We start from the raw sequence: 20,111 nt of genomic DNA, 5'->3' as shown, positions 1-20,111 counted from the left end.
TATCTGCCCAGCGGAGAGGCCCATACAGGAAAGAAATTAAGAGAGGCCTCAGGCCAACCCGTGGCAAGAGCTAGTCCTTCCAACAGTTATGAGAGTGATCTTGGAAGCAGATTCTCCTCTAGCCAAGCCTTTAAATACACTACAGTCAAAGCAACACCTGGATTGCAACCTTGCGAGAGACCCTGTGCTAGAGGACCAGCTAAGCTGGGCCCTAATTCCTGATCCACAGAAATTATTAGGAGATACTATCTATTGTTTTAAGCTATTAGGTGTTGGGATAATTTGTTATACAACAATAGATAACTAATACAATACAGTAATTGAATACAGCAGTTTGAAACTCAGGGTAGAGCCTTATTTGGAGTCTGAGGGGGGAATTTTAGGGATATCAGTATATAGGAGATAGTTGAAGTTGTGGTTAAGAATGAGATAACTCAGAGAAACTCTAACGAGTGGATAGAGGACCAGCGAGTAATGTCTCCATGTTAATCAGGTTAGCTTACCTGCTCACAACCTCAAAAAATAATCTCCTTGTCTTTCTGTAGGATTTTTAGTTTTGAAACAAATTTATTTCATTTACAGCAATAAAAAATATTCAAAAGGATATCAATGTCACCTAATTAGTGGCTCTCTCTAAGCTGGAGATTATACTTTTTTATACAGTGTAATGAACATAAATATCTCTCTGGCTGCTTCTTCTCAGGACGAACTATAAAATAGAAAATTGCTATCTTACTGAGACATTTTTATTCTAGGTCAGAGTGTTCACCAAAAATGCCTTTGAGTTATTTTTAACTGAGGCTGCTTTCTGAGAAAAGGCAAAATGTTAGCAACAACCAATTAAATTAGGTTTTTCTCTTTATTGGTTTGTTTCATTTTTATATTTTTGGATCACGCATTATGCTATTTGGGGAAAACAATAAAGAATAATTGGAGAAATAAATTGCACCTAAAATTAAGTCATTTAACATTTTTCCTAAATGATGGTAGGAACAGTAAACCTTATACTATAATAAGATTTTAATCATCAACATTTTCATGCCTGTGTCAGCAGCCGAGGTCTGCTTATATTCCAACATACCTGTGGACATTTAAATTTTGAAAATATGGTAGAAACCATCTCTATGTGAAAGATAAAAGCTATTCATATGATTTATTTACATTTTTATACCAACAAATGTTATATTGCAACAACAATTTGAGAAAACTTTTGGCCATGCTGAGGTCTAATAGTTTGTTACAAAACTTAAATTTCCTGAGCTTGATTTTTTTCCAGATTATAAAACAGATTGCTATAATGGAAAAATTCAGAAAATGATTGAGATTACAAAAGGCAGCTAAATATAATGTCATAAATTGCTGACAATACCTTTAAGAGAAGTAATGTTTATGGTCAAAAATAAGGTGTAATATTCCTTTGAATGAAATGAAGGCATAGATTATATGTGATAATTTCACAAAACCTGGAGCTTAGTAAAAAGTCTAACCTAAGGTAAAACCCAGTTGTTATTATTTCTTCTTTTTTCTATAATTTTAGGGATGCTTTTGAGTAACCAGGAAGCAAAGAGAAGGACAATGCACAAAAGAATCCTCAGAGTCAATCCCAGAAGAAATATCCTATAATTTCCACAGATCATTCTTATGGGATCTTCCTTTGCTTCCTCATCAATTCCACATGGGTGTGCTCGTTTTCCCAGTTTGCCTCTTCATATCAACCCTCCACTATTCTTCATTCCGCTCTGTGTCCGAGGAGAGTGACATTGATGGGTTGCATAAACCAGACCCCCTCGTCTTCTACCCATTTGGGTTTGGTCTATGGCAGACATTGGCAGGAAATCGGAGGGCTAGAAGAAATAGAAGTCAAGGTATCTATTTCTCTGGGTTCTTTCCTATCAGACCACAGGTTTTTGGCTGGTGGCCACAGGTAGTTCCTGGTATTCTCTACCAAAGACATCTTTCCTAGAGCTTCAACTTACTTCAGGTGTCACTTCCTTCCCTCAGCCCTCTTCTCCTTTTCAGCTTAGGATGTTAATGCTACCCACCCACAATTTGTAGAAGTAGTAGTCCCTTCCTTAAATTCCCCTCAGTTTTTCATTTGAGTGTATCATCCGTTTCATGCTGGGACCCTGAATAGTGACACGGCTAACACGTACACGGACAGTACATAAATTGATATATTTATATAAAATCAGCAGAAAAGCCAATGGTCTTTTTTATTGTTTAGGGACAAGGTTTCACTCTGTCACCCAGGCTAGAGTGTATAGCATGATCATAGCTCGCTGCAGCCTCAAACTCCTGGGATCCTCCTGCCTCAGCTTCCCCAATAGCTAAGACTATGGGCAAATGCCACCACACCCAGTTAATTTAAAAAAATCATTTGTAGACATGGAGACTCACCATCTTGCCCACGCTTGTTGCAAATACCAATGATTTTTAGCTAAAATAATATATATGTGCACACACATATGTATGTATTTCCATATGTGTATAGCTATATATTAGGTATGTGTATATTAGGTGTACACATATGGAAATATTAGCAGGTGATATTTTTTCTTTTGTGCACTTTCTTGCTCTGTATTCAAAAAATAAAATGTTAGGAAGAAGAAAGGGTCTTTGGGCCCAACAAATTCCACCTTTTCTTCCAGACCTTAATTGCTAATTTTCAACTCACTTAACAGCAGTACATGCTGCAACAGCACTCTCTTCCCATCCCCCCAAAACAAGGTACTCTAGAATAGCAGCATCCTAGACCGCATTTCAAATCATATGTGGTTCACTTTAAAATGTTTACATCTGCAATTGGATACTTCCATTCTTCACAATTTACTGAGCTATAGAGACATTCCTGTTTCCCAGGGGTTCCTATCTGATTCCTGCCTACTGTCTACTACTTTCCCAAGTGATCACATGCATCGAATATAAAGGAAGTAAAGTACAGGACTGTCTTGTTCTCTTTGATTCTAATGTCCCACCCCTTCTGCTGTGAGCCAATACATAAACGAGCCAGAGCCTTATGTTCTTTTCATCAAGTAACGTCTTCACTCTTCACAGCAATCGCTAAAATTTTTGCGCATTTCTCAACATCGAATTTGAAACTTGGTCTTTTCTCCAGGAAAGGTCTCTTTTCTACTTCTCAAGTTGGCATTTAAAAACCACAAACTATGCTATGAACTGCAACGTGAAAGCCCTTTCCTACAAAATGTAAAATGCCAAAGTGATATTTACAAAACTGTAAATATCTTTCTCATTTAATTTAGAACTGTCGTATGTGAGGGCAAGAAGTCACTCCTTAGTAGTGCTGAGGAAAATTAGAGCAAAGTGAAATAAGTAAATTTTCAGTCATAGTTCACTCTCACAATTTCAAATCTCTCTGTGTGGAAAGTCAAATAGGAAATAAGTGTGTCATGGCAAGACCTAAGAAATCATTCTTCCTTTAATACATGGAAAATAGGCCTTGAGACTAAAATTTACCAAAATTTTGTCAAAGCACTATTCCTCACATGAATGGTTATTAGACTTGTCTGGGGCTCCTTAACTGTAAAATGAAAATAGTGCCATTAGCTACAGCTCTTGAGAAGATATTGTGCCTAGCAGTCATCATTGAACGTTATATCACAACCTAGTAAAGGAGATGAGGCATGCCCACAAAAAACAAATTAGGCAGATGATACAACATTCAAGAAGCGTAAATTCCTGTTAAAAGGGAGGTAATCATGGCAAATATTAAATCTGGGCCATATTGGGTAATGGAAAAAAGTAGGGGTGGGAGAGAAGAATTTTAAAACTATGTGATACTTTTTTTTTTCTTTTTTTTTTTTAATTGCATTTTAGGTTTGGGGGTACATGTGATGAACATGCAAGATTGTTGCATAGGTACACACATGGCAGTGTGCTTTGCTTCCTTCCGTCCCCTCACCTGTATCTGTCATTTCTTCCCATCCTATCTCTTCCCACCTCCCCACTCCCCGCCCCTCCCCCATTTCCCCCCAACGGATCCCAGTGTGTAGTGCTCCCCTCCCTGTGTCCATGTGTTCTCATTTTTTAAAGGAAACAAGATATGTTTAAGAAATGGAAGTAATAGTTTGCCAGCAGAGTAAACTACTTTTCAAAAGAGCTTGTAGGGATAAGTCTGGAAAGGTGAGTCTGTACCAAGTTATAGATAATTTTGACAGCTTGGAAGAGCCATCTAAGAATATTGACCTAAAGTAATTAGGTAATCGAAGTTTTAGTTTCAATGAGTTCCTATTGTTTTGTTTTATTTTTAATCAAATGACTAGAGATGGGTTTTAGGAAAAACCCATTTGGAGGTTGTGTATAGATTGAAATAGAAGAGCAGCTATTGAAGTGGAGATCAGCTAGGAGCTGCTGAGGACAGTCCTAGTGATGATGGTATGAACCGTGGTGGATGCAGAAGAACTGGAAAGGGGCAGAGAAATGCAAGAAACAAATCAGTGACGGCTGTAAGGGAGGGCTCACAACTGGTCGAATTCGTTCGGTTGTTGCATTTTCAATCATATTCCAGTGAATATTTAATAATCATTCCTCTGTCAGTCTGACATTATGCTGATTTCTTTCAGAGATATCAAAGAAGTCTTTTAATGCTTTTATTTTTCCCTTTCCAACTTTTGTTTTAGGTTCAGGGGGTACATGTACAGGTTTGTTACATGAGTAATTTGTGTTGCTGGGGTTACGTGAGCAGGTTTGTTACATGGGTAATTTCTGTAGCTGGGGTTTGATGTACAAATGATTTGTCACTCAGGTAAATAGAGTACCTGATAGGTAGTTTTTCTATCCTTACCCTCCTCCCACACTTTATCCTCAATTAAGCCCATTGTATATTATCCCCCTCTTTGTGTCCAGGTGTACTGAAAACATGTGGTATTTGGTTCTCTGTTTCTGCTTTAATTCACTTAGAATTACCGTCTCCAACTACATCCATGTTGCTGCAAAAGACATGATCTCATTCTTTCTTATGGTTACATCGTATTCCTTGGTGAATATGTACCATATTTCATTTATCCAGTCCACCATAGATGAGCATCTAGATTGATTCCATGTCTTTGCTATCATGAACTGTGCTACAATGAATATATGCGAGCATGTGTCTTTATGGTAGAGGGACGTATATTTCTTTGGGTGTATAACCAGGAATGAGATTGCTGGGTCAAATGGTAGTTCTATTATAAGTTCTTTAAGAACTTTCTAAGCTGCTTTTCCACAGTGGACAGTGTGCTGAACTAATTTACATTCTGACCAGCAGTATATAAGCACTCTTTTTTCTCCACAATCTTGCCACCTCTGTTACTTTTTCTTTTTTGACTTTTTAATAACAGCCATTCTGACTGGTGTTAGATTGTATCTCATTTTGTTTTTGATTTGCATTTCTCTGATAATTAGTAATGGTGAGCATTTTTTTCATATGTTTCTTGGCCACATCACATACATGTATGTCTTCTTTTGAGAAGTGTCTTCTTAATTTTTTTTTTTTTTTTTTTTTGAGACTGAGTCTCACTCTGTTGCCCAGGCTGGAGTACAGTGGTGCGATCTCAGCTCACTGCAACCTCTGCCTCCCATGTTCAAGCGATTCTCCTGCCTCAGCCTCCTGAGTAGCTGGGATTACAGGCACCTGCCACCACACTCAGGTAATTTTTGCATTTTTAGTAGAGACACAATTTCACCATGTCGATTAGGCTGGTCTCGAACTACTGGCCTCATGATCTGTCTGCCTCTGCCTTCCAAAGTGCTGGGATTACAGATGTGAGCCACTGCACCCTGGCAGCTTTGTCTGTTTTTTAATGAGGTTGATTGTTTTTTGCTTGTTGATGTGTTTAAGTTTCTGGATATTAGATCTTTGATGCATAGTTTGCAAATATTTTCTCCCATTCTGTAGGTTTTCTGTTTATTCTATTGAATAGAATACAGTTTCTTTTTCTGTGCAGAAGCTCTTTAGTTTAATTAGAGCCCACTTGTCAAATTTGGGTTTTTAAAATTTATTTGTTTGTTTGTTTTTGCAGTTGTTTTTGGAGTCTCTGTTATGAAATTTTTGCCAAGGCCTGTTTCCAGAATGGTATTTGTTAAGTTTTCTTCTAGATTTCTTATAATTGTAGGTTTTAGATTTAAGTCTTTAATTCATGTTAATTTAACTTTAATATAAAGTATAAGAAATGGGTCCAGTTTCAATCTTCTGTATATGGCTAGTCAGTTATCCTAGTAGTATTTATCGAATAGGGAATCATTCCCCATTGCTTCTTCTTATTGATTTTGTTGAAGATCAGATGGTTGTAGGTGTGTGGCTTTATTTCTGAGTTCTCCAATTTGTTCCATTGGCATATGTGTCTGCTTTTGTATTATGCTGTTTTGGTTACTGTAGCCTTGTAAGTGTAGTTTGAAGGCAGGTATTGTGATGCCTCTGGCTTTGTTCTTTTTGCTTAGAATTGCTTTGGCTACTTGGGCTCTTTCTTTGGTTCTATATGAATTTTGTAATAGTGTTTTTTTCTAATTCTATGAAGAACGATGTTGGTAATTTGATGAGAATAGCATTGAATCTCTAAGTTGCTTTGGGCAGTATGGCCATTTTAACAATATTCATTCTTCCTTATCCATGAGCATGAAATGTTTTTCCATTTGTTTGTGTCTTCTCTGATTCCTTTCAGTACTGTTTTTGTAATTCTTGTTGTAGATATCTAATTGTTGAACTCAAAAGAGAACAAGTAGGTGAGTGTGGTGGTATATGCCTGTAGTCCCAGCTACTTAGGAAGCTGAGGTGAGAGGATCACTTGACCCCAGGAATTTGAGGCTGTAGTGAGCTATGATCATGCCACTGCATTTCAGCCTGGGTGACAGAGTGAAATCCCATCTCTACAAGAAAACGGCCAAGAAGTAAAAGATGTTTCTGTGAGGAAAACTGATGAGTTAGGTTCTCACATAGTGACTCCAAAGTGTGAAGAAGACATCAAGACGGTCATATTCAGTAGAGGGTTGAAAAAAAATCTGAAACACAAAGGGCCCTCCGTTCTGGAGATATAAATTTAAGAACCCATAAAGGTGAATACCAAAGACACAAATGTAGGTGAGATCCCAAGATACGGATAAAGAGGACCACAGGCATTGATTTTACAAAATGCTTTTGTTGAGAAAGTGGAAGAAAGGCTATTTGAAGAAATATAATTAAAAAGTTCACAGGATTAGGAAGAAAATCAGGGTCTCATATAGTATTGTAAGATAGTATTGCATAGCATTTAAGAAATTAGATAACACTACAGTAAATCCAATAGCACAAGACAAGTATTTAGTAGCATGTTTGGGACAGTTACTATTCAATAAATTGTGTTAATAATATAAGAATAATGTAACTTTTTTCTCAAAATATAAAATGTGAAACTGATGAGGTGTTAGTATTGTTGCCATTTTACAGATCTGAAAAAGAAGCCAGAGATGTTAAGTACCTTGATCAAAGATCCAGAACATAATCAGGCTCTGTCTGACTCCAGAATGTGTTCTTACCTGGTCTTTGTCTTTGGGGAGGCAATTGACTCAAATTCCTTGGAAAATGATTTATGGTTCACATCTATTCAAGAGGATATATTCCTACTTGCTTTCTGAAATTATTGTTTTTGCTACACAAATTTGGTTTTGCTCAGAAATCTGAAAGCAGTAGCTTAAAATAGCATTAATTATCAAATATAAGGGTGAGTCTCATCAATTAATTAATTATTAGTGCCCACACTTGGCCTCTAGTACCCAGATATTTCGCCTCTAGATGGCTTAAATTTGTTTTATTGAAGGGTTTCTAGGTGTTCAAGAAAAGTACTAGAAATTGTGTTGCTTTCAGTTTGCAAAACATTTGTATTCTGGACTTCCATTTTGAGATTAAATTGAGAAATGAATCAACTAAACTAATACAATTAGCTCTTAGACACCTGCTTTACTAAGTTATAAAAATATTGTCAGCAAAAGTAAGTACATCAATCACCCAAAAGAACCCCTTTTTTACTATATTAACTATTAGCCTCTTAAGCCAAAATAAGGCAGGATAGAAAACTGAAGATAAATGTATGTAAACCTACTTGTCATATGTATATACCCATAAGTCAATTAAATTCCTACTCTTAAATTCTCTAAGAATATATTTTTCAAAATTTGATAAATACCATCCTATATGCCTTTACAAGACACACTTAAATCATTAGTAAATGTTCAGCAAACATTAGTTAGAAAAAATATTTGATACAGCTCTATTAATATCAAATTAAAAAGGCTTCAAACCAGATGGAACTTCAAGAGATATTGATCACTATGTGAAAATAAACATTACAAATTATCATGAAGCTAGCCATGTTAAACATGTATGTTCTTAGTAACACAGCTTCAAAATTGAAAAATCAACTATTATAGGTGGAGATTTTTAATACATGTATCTCAGTGGCTGATATATTAAACAGACAAAACCAACAACAACAAAAATGTAAATTAAAGTTACTTGCCTCAAGGTGGGTGAATTTCAGAAGCACAATGGTAAGTAACCAGCAAATCACACAGAATGTAGACATAGAGTTCAGGATTATGAGAAGGAATAGGGAGTGACTGCTAATGGACACAGCGTTTTTTTCAAGGACAGTTTAAATGTTCTAAAGTTAGATTGTATTGATGGTTGCATGATATGTGAACATACTAAAAACCATTGAACTGTATACTTCAAACTTTAAGGTATGTGAATATCTCAATAAAGCAGTTTTTTTTTAATGTTACAAAAAAATGTCCAGAGTGTAGATACTACTCGCTGCAATTAAGAGTGCATAAGAAAGATTTTATAATACATATTTTAAAATATGCCATTTATGGCAATAAACAAATGTACAAGATAATGGTAAGTGCAAAGTCAAAACCATGCTATTTCTTATCTCTGGCTGCTACCATAGTAATGCTCTATTTTTCTGACTAGATGCCTCCATGATTATATTGTTATACTTTAAAATTTTTCATGCTACATTACATTCTTTCATCTGTATACATTTTTTCATAATTTAAAAACAATGGTAACTGGTTTCATATCAGTTCTTATCATTTGTTTACTCAACAAAATCTAAATAGTGTAGATATTACTACTTTTCAACACAACTTCATACGTAGTATCTCATTTTACCCTCACAAATAATTGAATTGGGAAACCAAATGTCATCATTTTGGCTAGGCATGGTGACTCACACTTATAATCCCAGTACTGTGGGAGACCAAGGTGAAAGGATTGCTTGAGTCTTGGAGTTTGAGGTTGCAATGAGTTACGATCATGAATGTTAGCCTGGGCAATGAAGAGGAACCGCATCTCATTTAAAAAAAAAAAAAAAATATATATATATATATATATATAATTCCATGTTTTAAATGAGAAAAGGAAAAAGTCTAGCTGAGTTGATTAGTACAAATTGAATGAAGCTGTAAATTGAATGAAGCTATACAAGTACATTGAATGAAGCTACAAATTCTTGTAGGTGGCAGAACTAGCACTCACATTGGTCAACTGAGCCATGCTTTGTTGTTGTTTATTTCTTTAATTTTCTCCTCTAGAAAACACTCTGTGGAGATAATAAAAATAATCCAATCCACAAAAGTAACCTGTCACTCATTAAATCCATACGGTCAGCAAGAATCTCTACTCTCACATCTCATTTAATTCTTAAACAACAAACTCTGTGTTGTAGGTATTGATATACTCATTTTACAAATGAGAAAATGAAAATATAGAGAACCTTACCTATGATTATAAAGTAATAACCAATAAAAACGTCATTCCAAAACCCAGGCTTGTATGGTATCAGACCAACATATTCAACCAGTATATTATCTGGCTAGAATTTAACGCCGAAACACTGACTATAATTCAAAGGACAAAAGAAAAGTTTTATAATTTCTGTAAAAAAACATGAAATGCATGTAACTGACAATACATAACAAGAATACAAAAATTGGTACTTTAGGATCTTGTCTCCTATTTTTCTGACAGTAAGCAAATGATTTAACCACTAAAGAACGCTGCCCACATCCATTTCCTGAAACCGATGAGTTAGTTCCTAAATTTATGATTTTGTATGTCTTTCTTAACAGATGAAATTTCTCAATTTCACTTACATCAGTATATTCTCCAATGCCTGGAATAAATACATGTCTCAGTTTGGGAATCAAATTTATTTATTTTAAGTTGGAGCCTAATTGTTGTTTTCAAAGAAATGTCATGAACTGGAATGTAAGGTAGGGAACTAGGTCAAAAGATAGGTGATGGGCTTCCAGTATAAGATAAATCCGTTGTGTTCAGACCACCAGTGTAACTCAAGGCACTGCTTAAGTCACAGAATTTGTAAAACACCTATTTTTCTTTTCATTTGTTTGATTGTGAGCCAGACAAATATTCTGACTCACCTGTATATCAAAAAACTCACCTTTTTGATATATAGGTGAGTCAGAATATTTGGATACTCCTTAGCATTACTACTAAAATGAGAGAATGCAATACCTATTCCTTCTAAGAGAGGGTCAGTATTAGCCCTTATTGCCTTGCTGAATATCAACCTTTAACCTGGCCAATCCAATGGCCATGTTTAGAATTTAAATAGCACTTTCAATTATTACTTTTCTTTTTAATGTGTGAAGCGCACAGAAGTGCAACAACATCTGCAATTTTCTGCTGTATTTGGGGTTGTTGCTGAAGGAGGGAAGTTGTTTTCAAACAACACATGCTCTGTCTCCACTTATGCTCTCTCGTACCTCTACAAGGAACCTGACTGTTCCTATCCATCTTGAGAATAAAGGGCTATATTATGGTCTATTCGATGTATGCATAGTGTTTATCAACAAAAGATTGAAGCGTATACTTTACAATTATTCTGTTAACGTCTTATGATGACTTCAGAATTATCAAGCTTATTTAATCATTCTGACATAATCAAATGGTAAAGAAAATATATGACTATATAAAAGTTGAAATATTTTTTTAATTAAAAAAACTCTAAAAGGAATGTTGGTATATTCTATATCAGTAGCATATTATATGAATAAAGATGTTTAAATTTCCTTTGGATTATATTTCATTAAAACATATATTATATAGAAAAAATAATTACTTTGGTAAAATGCCTGGAAAGTTTATGTATGTTTGCTTTAGCATAATATGTCTGCCCAGTTCCATGTTATTGTCTGCTAATATCTTGATTTCTTATGGCCTTCTTATTAATATATTTTAATTCTATTTGACTAAGCAAACATATAAAATGTTGATATACTAAAGGATTAGTAATGAATAGGTTATTAATCTTGGAGTTCAGTATATAACTAAGAAGGGAATAAAATATATTCGGAGACCGAGATGGGTGTATCACAAGGTCAGGAGATCAAGACCATCCTGGCTAACATAGTGAAACCCCATCTCCACTAAAAATACAAAAAAAAAAAAATTAGCTGAGCATGGTGGCATGCGCCTGTAGTCCCAGCTACTCGGGAGGCTGAGGCAGGAGAATTGCTTGAACCTGGGAGGCAGAGGTTGCAGTGAGCTGAGATCGTGCCATTGCACTCCAGCCTGGGAGACAAAGTAAGACTCCATCTCTCTCTCTCTCTCTCTCTCTCTCTCTCTCTCTCTCTCTCTTTCTGTATATACATATATGTATATGTATATATATATATATATACACACACATATATATGTGTATATATATACATATACATATATATACATACACACACATACATATAAAATATAAAATTTAAAAATAAAAATTATTTTAAATGCATTAAAATATATCCATGTATATTTCTATAAAATAAATGTATGCATGCAAACCAATTCTGGGACTAGAAGAGTGTAAGGATCACAGAGTTCTGACATGAGGTGAGACTTCAAGATAAATGTTTGGGATTGTCGAAGGCAGAAGGAAAGGGCACCATAACATGATAAGCTTTTGGTGATTAGGCCACACTCCCTGCCAGGACTTCTTGTCTGTGAGATGAAGAGATTCAGCTTTACAGAAAGGCTCAAAGACTCTATTTAGTCCACTTTCTAAAACTGGATATTTGAGAATCAGGGAATCCTATTTAACTTCCTGCTGCCTCCATGATGTGGGAATAAAGAGAATAAACGACCTCCATATTGATGAGGTCATGTGGCCCCCAAGCTTAATTTGATCAGGGCAGATCCACTGGGTTTCTAGGATGTGCATATGTGATTGTGGTTACAAGAGTGAACTCAATTTTTCATAATTTTAGGAGTAAATTTTTAACTCTTTTTAATAGTAATAAGAACCTTGGGATTCCTAGTGAACCTTTAAAATTACCTGCTCTACTGAAGGCCAGGGCCAATGGGAATATAACTGTATCAGAGGCTTGCAGAGGCTTTGATTCCTGGAGCATACTGATCAATTGCAATGGAAGCCCTTGAGGAAGATACAAATCCCAGGAAATACATACTGAGTGGATTACAAGGTGAAAACTTTGTAAAAACTGCAAATGTGTCACACTGCTTTGAAAAATGGGTCAATGAAAGAAAGCTGGAAGACCAGTTTTCTAGCTTTGTTTACATCATGGAAATGTAAAGAAATAAAACGCTCTGGGAAAGAGAGTAAGACATAACAGAAGAGTTTGGGAAAGGGAGATTGATGCTTAGGAAGCAAACCAAACTAAGTCCAGGAAAAAAATTAAGTAAGTCATAGAGTCTTCAAAACAAAACCTCGGAAACACTGCAGTACCTCAATATGCTAAGGGTAATATGTAGTATCCTCAGCCTTCAGGCAAGAGGGGCTCCTGCTCTGGGTCTTATGCTTTATGGGGCCCCACGTTATCATCCACACATATGTGCATGTGTGTGTTTGCACAAATGGATTAAAACTCCCATGGGCAACTCTACACTTTGATCTTACACTCAGCACTAGCAGCATATGACCCTTAAGACATCACAGAAAATGCTTCTCCACATTTCTTGTCCTGTAACTTCAAATAGAAGGTCCCTGAGTAGGAAAGCCATGAAAGCATGCAAGTTGTGCTGCTGCAAATGTGAGAGAAAAACATGCTTCCCAGAGAGAAGAATTTGAATGTGTGAAATTGATCAAGTAAGAAAAATGATGAATTAATTTTCTTGTCAAACCTTTCTCCAAGTTAGCACGAAGAAATGAATTCCCATGCAACAAAGCATCGGTTTCATTAGTCCCAAGCACTCATTTTTATTGTTTTGCTTTTTGTTCCCAATAATGCCCCTAGAGGTACTCTTGAATTTGAGTGGTATTTATACATTGCACATGATGACTGAAAAACATTTTGCAACTTTAGACAATTCAAATTCCTCTTAACTCTGCATATGCTTAGGTATACACATAACCAGATAGACTTGAGTGTTAGAATTCAAACATTCAAACGTTATGATTTTTAAAAATCAGATTTTGTTTTGTTTTTTAAATATTATCACATTTACTTAGATAATTTTCATTTTAAATATATTTACTAATTTTAATTTTTATTTTAATTTTAATATATGATTGGAATATTTTCAAAGAGTATGTTTTTATTTTTATTTAATTTCTTAGCACAGTATTCAGGGTCCAATCAGGAATACAGAATCCAGACCAGTTATCTTTATAGAAATAATTTAATATAAGAAAATGGTTAAATAGATTTTAGAGGACAAAAAGGGAAAAAATATAACACTGAGTAATATAAAGTTAGCAAACTGCTGAGAGGAGCTGCCACTCTGTGAGTTGGGTAAAGAAAAAGAAAAGCTTGGTTTTTAGAACCTAGAAGTTTATGTGTAGCCCTACCGAGCTGAGACCCAAAACCTTTAAAGCAGAGTACTAACCAGGGAGTGCTGGTACCTCAGGCGCCTGGAAGAACATCCTCGTACAGCTGGAACTAATAGTTGAGGAAGCTATGCCCACTTGCTGATACTGGTATCTCTTAAGGGGCATAATGAGGCTGGTTCTGAAATAAGAAACCAAACAAAGAAACATAAACAGAAAACTGAAAGCGACAACTATTGTCAGGATAAAGAAACATTGCCAAAGGGACTCTAACAAGAATAGGAAGTAAAGTCATAGGGAACCAAGCCCTTCTTTCTACTCTCCTTCCTCCTTAAAAATTAATCAGAGAAATTTTTGTCTGAATCTTTAGTAACCTAAAGACTAAACTGCAAGATTAAACAACAGTCCTTGAATAAAGCAATAAAGTGGTACGCACATGTGACAAGCAAGGAAAAAGATGCCCAGAGTTTAAATCCCTCATGTCTGTAACCCAGTTGGCCACGAGTCCATAATTACTTTTCATACATTATCCGTTTTGTGTTACCTTTTCCCCAACCAGAACCTTGGCTGGTTGGAGTTCTTTATCTTACAGGATGATCCAAGACTTCAGTCCTACAGAGTCTGAAACCCCAAGGTCTCTACCTGTTTGTTTACCTTGTTGTAGCTGTTCATTAACTTTTACTATTCGATATGGACATATTAAAAGAGACTCCAGGGAAACTACTGGGTTCCAGCCATAGCCCACCATAACCTCATTATAATGGAGGATCTCAATTTCTTCTTGATAATTATCACAGCCATTAGAGAGAGCCCTGTCTTTCTTGCCTATTGGTTCAGTAGCTTACAAATTCCAGTATACATGTAGCTGTCCAATTCAGTGGAATTCTTGTCATGACCACTGTCATGTATTACTTTTTTGAACATTAATGCTGTAAAGCAATGTAACGCTTAAGTTGAGTTATTAAATGTATTAGTGAGAAGAACCACTACCATGGCTACTCCTGACGACCAGATAAACTATTCAGTGAATTACACAATGAATTGGTTACTGATTCAAGCATAAAGTGCTTCCTACATATAGAACTTCATCGTTTCAGGGTACTGTCTCCCAACTAGTGTAATTAAGTATTATTGGGAAAACATCTTAATTACCAACACAGAGATAAAATATAATTTTAATTTTTTGACATATTTGTAATACATTTTTGATGAAAATATATTCCGTTTTTTGAACTTTTTAACTGCAATTATGCTTTATTTTGTAAAACCTTAGATTATGTTGACTGCAAGTCCAAATCATTCTCGAAATAAAATATATTTAAATGGAGTGCAACAAAAGATCCTAAAAAGAAAAAAAAATGGAAAATCTGCAGAGTTAATACTCTTATGCTTGAACATGATAACAATTTTATTAATAAAAGTGAATAGCCTTCTATCAAAGATGACATAGAAAATCCACAAGTGAGATATTAAAAGTATCTCACTTTTTTTATTAATGGCCAGGCACGGTATCTCACGCCTATAATTGTAGCACTTTGGGAGACCGAGGCACGTGGATCACGAGTTCAATAGATGGAGACCATTCTGGCCAATGTAGTGAAACCTCGTCTCTACTGAAATAACAAAAATTAGTTGAGCGTGGTGGCACGTGCCTGTAGTCCCAGCTACTTGGGAGACAGAGGCAGGAGAATTGCTTGAACCTGGAAGGCGGAGGTTGCAGTGAGCTGAGATCATGCCACTGCACTCCAGCCTGGTGCCTGGTGAAAGAGCAAAACTCTGTCTCAAAAAAAAAAAAAAAAATTAATGATGCTTTAGTTACTAATCAAAACAATAAAAACATCATAAAACTACAAATATTTAATTCTCAAATAGGTGAGATGAAACAAGATATTATTTACTGTATGTTATAATTAATAATCAAAGCAACAAAAATGTAAAGTAAACTACCCACATCAAATCCATGATTCACAACTAACAAATCTAACACTGTACTGCCTGTTAGAAAATGAAGAGAATTATATTCACAATGTTGGTTAATTGAATAAGGAAAAAACAAAGGTTCTTGATCATTAACTATGTTTATTGGATATTTCTTGAAAGTGTTGATCATCGTTTTGAGACCATGAGAATATCTAACAAAACATAGTGCTTGTCAAATTTATTAATACAATTTTCCTTTGTATTATCCTGGCACAATATTTATACTTACAATTATTCTATGTCAAAAGTTATTTCAAATGTAGAAAGAAACTTTAGAAATTTACTATTTTTAAATAGTGGTAAAATGGGCATAGGATAAAATGTACCATTTAATCAATTTTTAAGTATACAGCCTAGTAGCATTATAAACATTCACATTGTTGTACAATCATTACCACTTTCCATCTCTAGAACTTTTTCAACTTGTTCAACATTTAAAAATGAAACTCTTCACTCATTAAACAGTCACTCCCCGTTCTTCCTTCCCCATAGAGAAATGGTCCTTTATATTCCAAATTAAAAAGTGAAGTATTTAGTTTCTGCATTTTTCACAACTAATCTTCAAGATCAACTTTGGACTTCATTTGTATATTAGGCTTTCACACTGCTATAAAGAATAACCAGAGACTAATTTATAAAGGAAAGATTTAATTGACACACAGTTCTACTTGGCTGGGCTCAGGAAACTAACTTAAAATCATGGGGGAAGGTGAAGGGGAAGCAAGGCACATCTTTTCATGGCAGAACGAGAGAGACAGAGAGAGAGAGAGAAAGAGAGAGAGAGAGAGAGAGAAGCAGAAGTACCACACTTTTAAACCATCAGATCTCACAAGAACTCACTCACTATCATGAGAACAGCATGGAGGAAACTGCCCCCTAATTCAGTCACCTCTCACCAGATCTCTCTCTCAACATGTGGGGATGACAATTCAAGATGAAATTTCAGTAAGGACATACAGCAAAATCATCCCAGTTTGTGATTGGAAATATTCAAATTAGCAAATGAAAGACCAAAGTAGGAAACATCACTTGCACAGAAATACACACATACAAGCAGTTACTAGAACCATTGGGGGAAAGAGTGAAAAAAAAATAGGAAATCAATAATAATCAACACCGAAGAGTAAATGCCAGTATAGAACATTTTTCTCAAGGAACCAGAAGCTCATTTCAGGGACAAAAAGATACCTGGGCTTCTGATCTTTACGCTTTTACTCTAGGCACCTACATCAGTGTCAAGCTAACATTTTGTTTATAAACCATGTTTCATAAAACTGCATGTATTTTATTTCTTTCTTTGGGATAAGATGAATTCTCATGTAGAGTCTCTATAGTTTACTTGAAAAGTTATTAAGAGACCATTCAGTACTCAGAAACTGCAGAGTTAAAAAATAAAAAGAAGTTTCCATTTGGAAACAGAGTTCCATTGTTCACACTATGAAAGCCACTCTCCTCTGAGGCTGTGGTTCCTAACCGTCATGTGACCTGGCTGGCCCTCGGAGTGCTCACCCATGTTTGTGTGGACATGTGCATTCACCATTTTCTCTCTTCCCATGGGCCCAGAACATGCATTCTGCAATTAAATCTTACATATGCCATACAAATCACACAACTAAAGAATTCTTGGTGTTCAAATATGCAGAGAAATATCTGGTCTTTGAATAACGAAACCAAAGTTTGCTAGCTCACAATGCTTAGTTATTTTCTGTTTCTATTTTAGCTATAATTCCTCCCATTTAAAAGAGCATTTTTTATTTTATTTTATTTTTATGCCTATGTTCCCTTTTGTAAGGAGTGAGGGAAGATATTTCTTTTAACATAGCAGTAAAAAAAAAAAAAAAAAAAAAAATGTTGCCCCTATTGTGTCAGGTCTTTTGGTTTGCTTGTTTGTTTTGCTTTTCTCCATTTCATGGAAGAAAGCTGTCAGCATAAAAACCAGGAGGTTGTGATCCAGTGAGGTGGGATGTCAGCCACAGATAAAAACGCAAATATATTTAAAAGGCCATTTGCTTTCAGTAAGTTATTAGGTGAGAGATTTAAACCCTTAAGTTCCTCCTTACCCTATAGAGGACATTGTCTTTTACTGTGAAAGAAAAGAGAAAGGAAACATCAATTTTTCTTTTTTATAGAGAATGCCAAACATAAAGTAATTTGTAAATTTATATTCTTAAAGATGGCCAAAACGTATGGCATAAAGAACTGAGAAACCTATCACTCCTTAGTTCAGCATTTCTTGTCTGATGATCCCACCCAAGGTAAAATTTCTGAGGTGTGGATGTGATTCAGCTCTGTGGTAACATGTAACTAAGACTGAACACAAAAATCCAAGGGAGTAAGTGGCTTTTAATTTCCAGGAAAAATAAAATGTTGGATGCTTACACTAAAACATTCAATGTTTGCCCTCATGCTACTCACTCTGAACATCTATCAAAAATGAAGGAAGAGAGGAAGGAAAGGAGGGAGAAAAAGCGAGAGGAAAATAATTATAAGAACCTTGGGTCCTCGTAAGGGGATTATGATTTTGCAATGCAAATGTACAGTGTTATTAAGACTTTGGCAATTTGATTTTTGTAGAACTAGGTGACATTTAAAGGCTTGTATGGAAATCGTTTCATGTGAATTTTCTGGATGAGAGTTTTTATGTTCTAATCCTGGACACATTTTTCCCCAGAAATTCTTATTATGATTTCAGTTTTGCCCTCTAAGTGACTCTAAGCGATTTAGATGAGGTGCAAGTTTAATTGGGAGAAACATTAATAGCTTGGATACCCTTGTCACTCACCTGACAAAACTAGCTTAATTTTGTATAAAACAAAGTTTGGGGAGCTGCTTTGACCATTAACTTTTGATGTTTAGACATGGGTAGAAAACTTTTTATTTGTATGACTGTAGCCAAACAGACCTTTATATTATTCCACAAAAAAAAATAGACACAGGCACAACCAAAGGACAAATTGAAAAGCTGTTATCAGGAAAAAGAAGGGGAAGGAATAGTCTCAGTGATGCTAAAAGACGCACGGTTTCCAAGATGGAGAAATATGCACCTCTTAACCTATCTATGACAAAGAAGAAGGGGAAAAGACAGCCCTAACTCCATTAAGTTCAAAAAGTGGGGCTCTGTTTTCATTCTGGAGCCTTGAGTCCTTATGGTTGAGGGTGAGGTTAGGGATTTCTTTGTCTTTTCAGGTAGCTGGAAGTGGACTCTGGTGAGGCTGACAGAGAGGCCATAAAGACCTACACTCCTCTGGGCCATTTTCCAGATGCATAACTGAAGGTTACAAAGAAGGGAGGAAAGAACAAGAAAAAAGCAGAAAATCATTTCCACCACATTCAGAGGCATAAGTAGAGCCTCTATTTTCATAGACTCTCCTCGTATAATTTATTTGTAAATCATATAAATCCTTTGAAGCCAGTAAGAGGCCAACTAATACACAAGAAATGCTCCTTTATGGTATAAATGGATGACACTTATAACTCTGGACAGTGCTATAATTTAAACACATGAAATGCTACTATCATTAAAATGTTAAAGTTAGCAGGATAACTTATATATACATACACACTCTGTGTGTGTGTATGTGTGTGTGTGTGATGCTTTAATCAACCAATCATACTGGAGTAATACTAAAAAAGACAGTACAGGCCAGGTGTGGTGGCTCACACCTGTAATCCCAGCACTTTGGGAGGCTGAGGCAGGTGGATCATCTGAGGTCATGAGTTCGAGACCAGCCTGGCCAACCTAGTGAAACCCCATCTCTATTAAAAATACAAAAATTAGCCTGGCATGGTGACATCTGCCTGTAATCCCAGCTACTCAAGAGGCTAAGGAAAGAGAATCACTTGAACCCAGGAGGAGGTTGCAGTAAACCAAGATCATGCCACTAGACTCTAGCCTGGGCAACAAGAGTGAGACTCCATCTCAAAAAAATAAATAAATAAATAAAATAAGAAAGAAAGAAAAAAGAAAAGAAAGAAAGTACAGAGCTTTATGCAGGTCCTTTGTAAATATCAACACGAGTTCATCACCTTAAGGAATTTTCCTTTCTTTTTTTCTTGTCTACTAATGCAGCCAAATAGTTCTGTGTCATCTCATCCAATCACCAGAAAATTATATCTAAAGAGGCCAGCCATGCCCAGATTTCATTTCACCTACACTCTAATTTTACTCTCCTATACTATCCTTTCATAAATTAAACTAGATATTTTAGAAAGGTATTTGCAACTAGATTTGGAGGTAGCAAAAAGGGCAGGGCATTCTTGTTGTTCTCAGGGATATGAAACATGAACCAATATAAACCAAGAATTCAGACTTCAGTGAAACTCCTCTAGAAAGGTGTTGATATATTGAGCATTAAAAAC

General features: G+C 35.6%; 1 long non-coding RNA gene across 1 annotated transcript in view; it reads right to left on the bottom strand.

Annotated features, from left to right (window-relative positions):
* LOC141583909 (uncharacterized) overlaps positions 1-20,111 on the bottom strand; it is a 38,152-nt gene that overhangs the window by 2,282 nt on the left and 15,759 nt on the right. Inside the window, exon 2 of the long non-coding RNA XR_012516746.1 lies at positions 13,832-13,953. This is a non-coding gene — a long non-coding RNA (uncharacterized LOC141583909). The remainder of the gene's footprint in view (positions 1-13,831; positions 13,954-20,111) is intronic.

Source organism: Saimiri boliviensis, chromosome 3 (assembly GCF_048565385.1).
Source record: "Saimiri boliviensis isolate mSaiBol1 chromosome 3, mSaiBol1.pri, whole genome shotgun sequence".
In the NCBI taxonomy this organism is placed as follows: domain Eukaryota; kingdom Metazoa; phylum Chordata; class Mammalia; order Primates; family Cebidae; genus Saimiri; species Saimiri boliviensis.
This window is presented reverse-complemented; position numbering and strand designations above follow the sequence as displayed.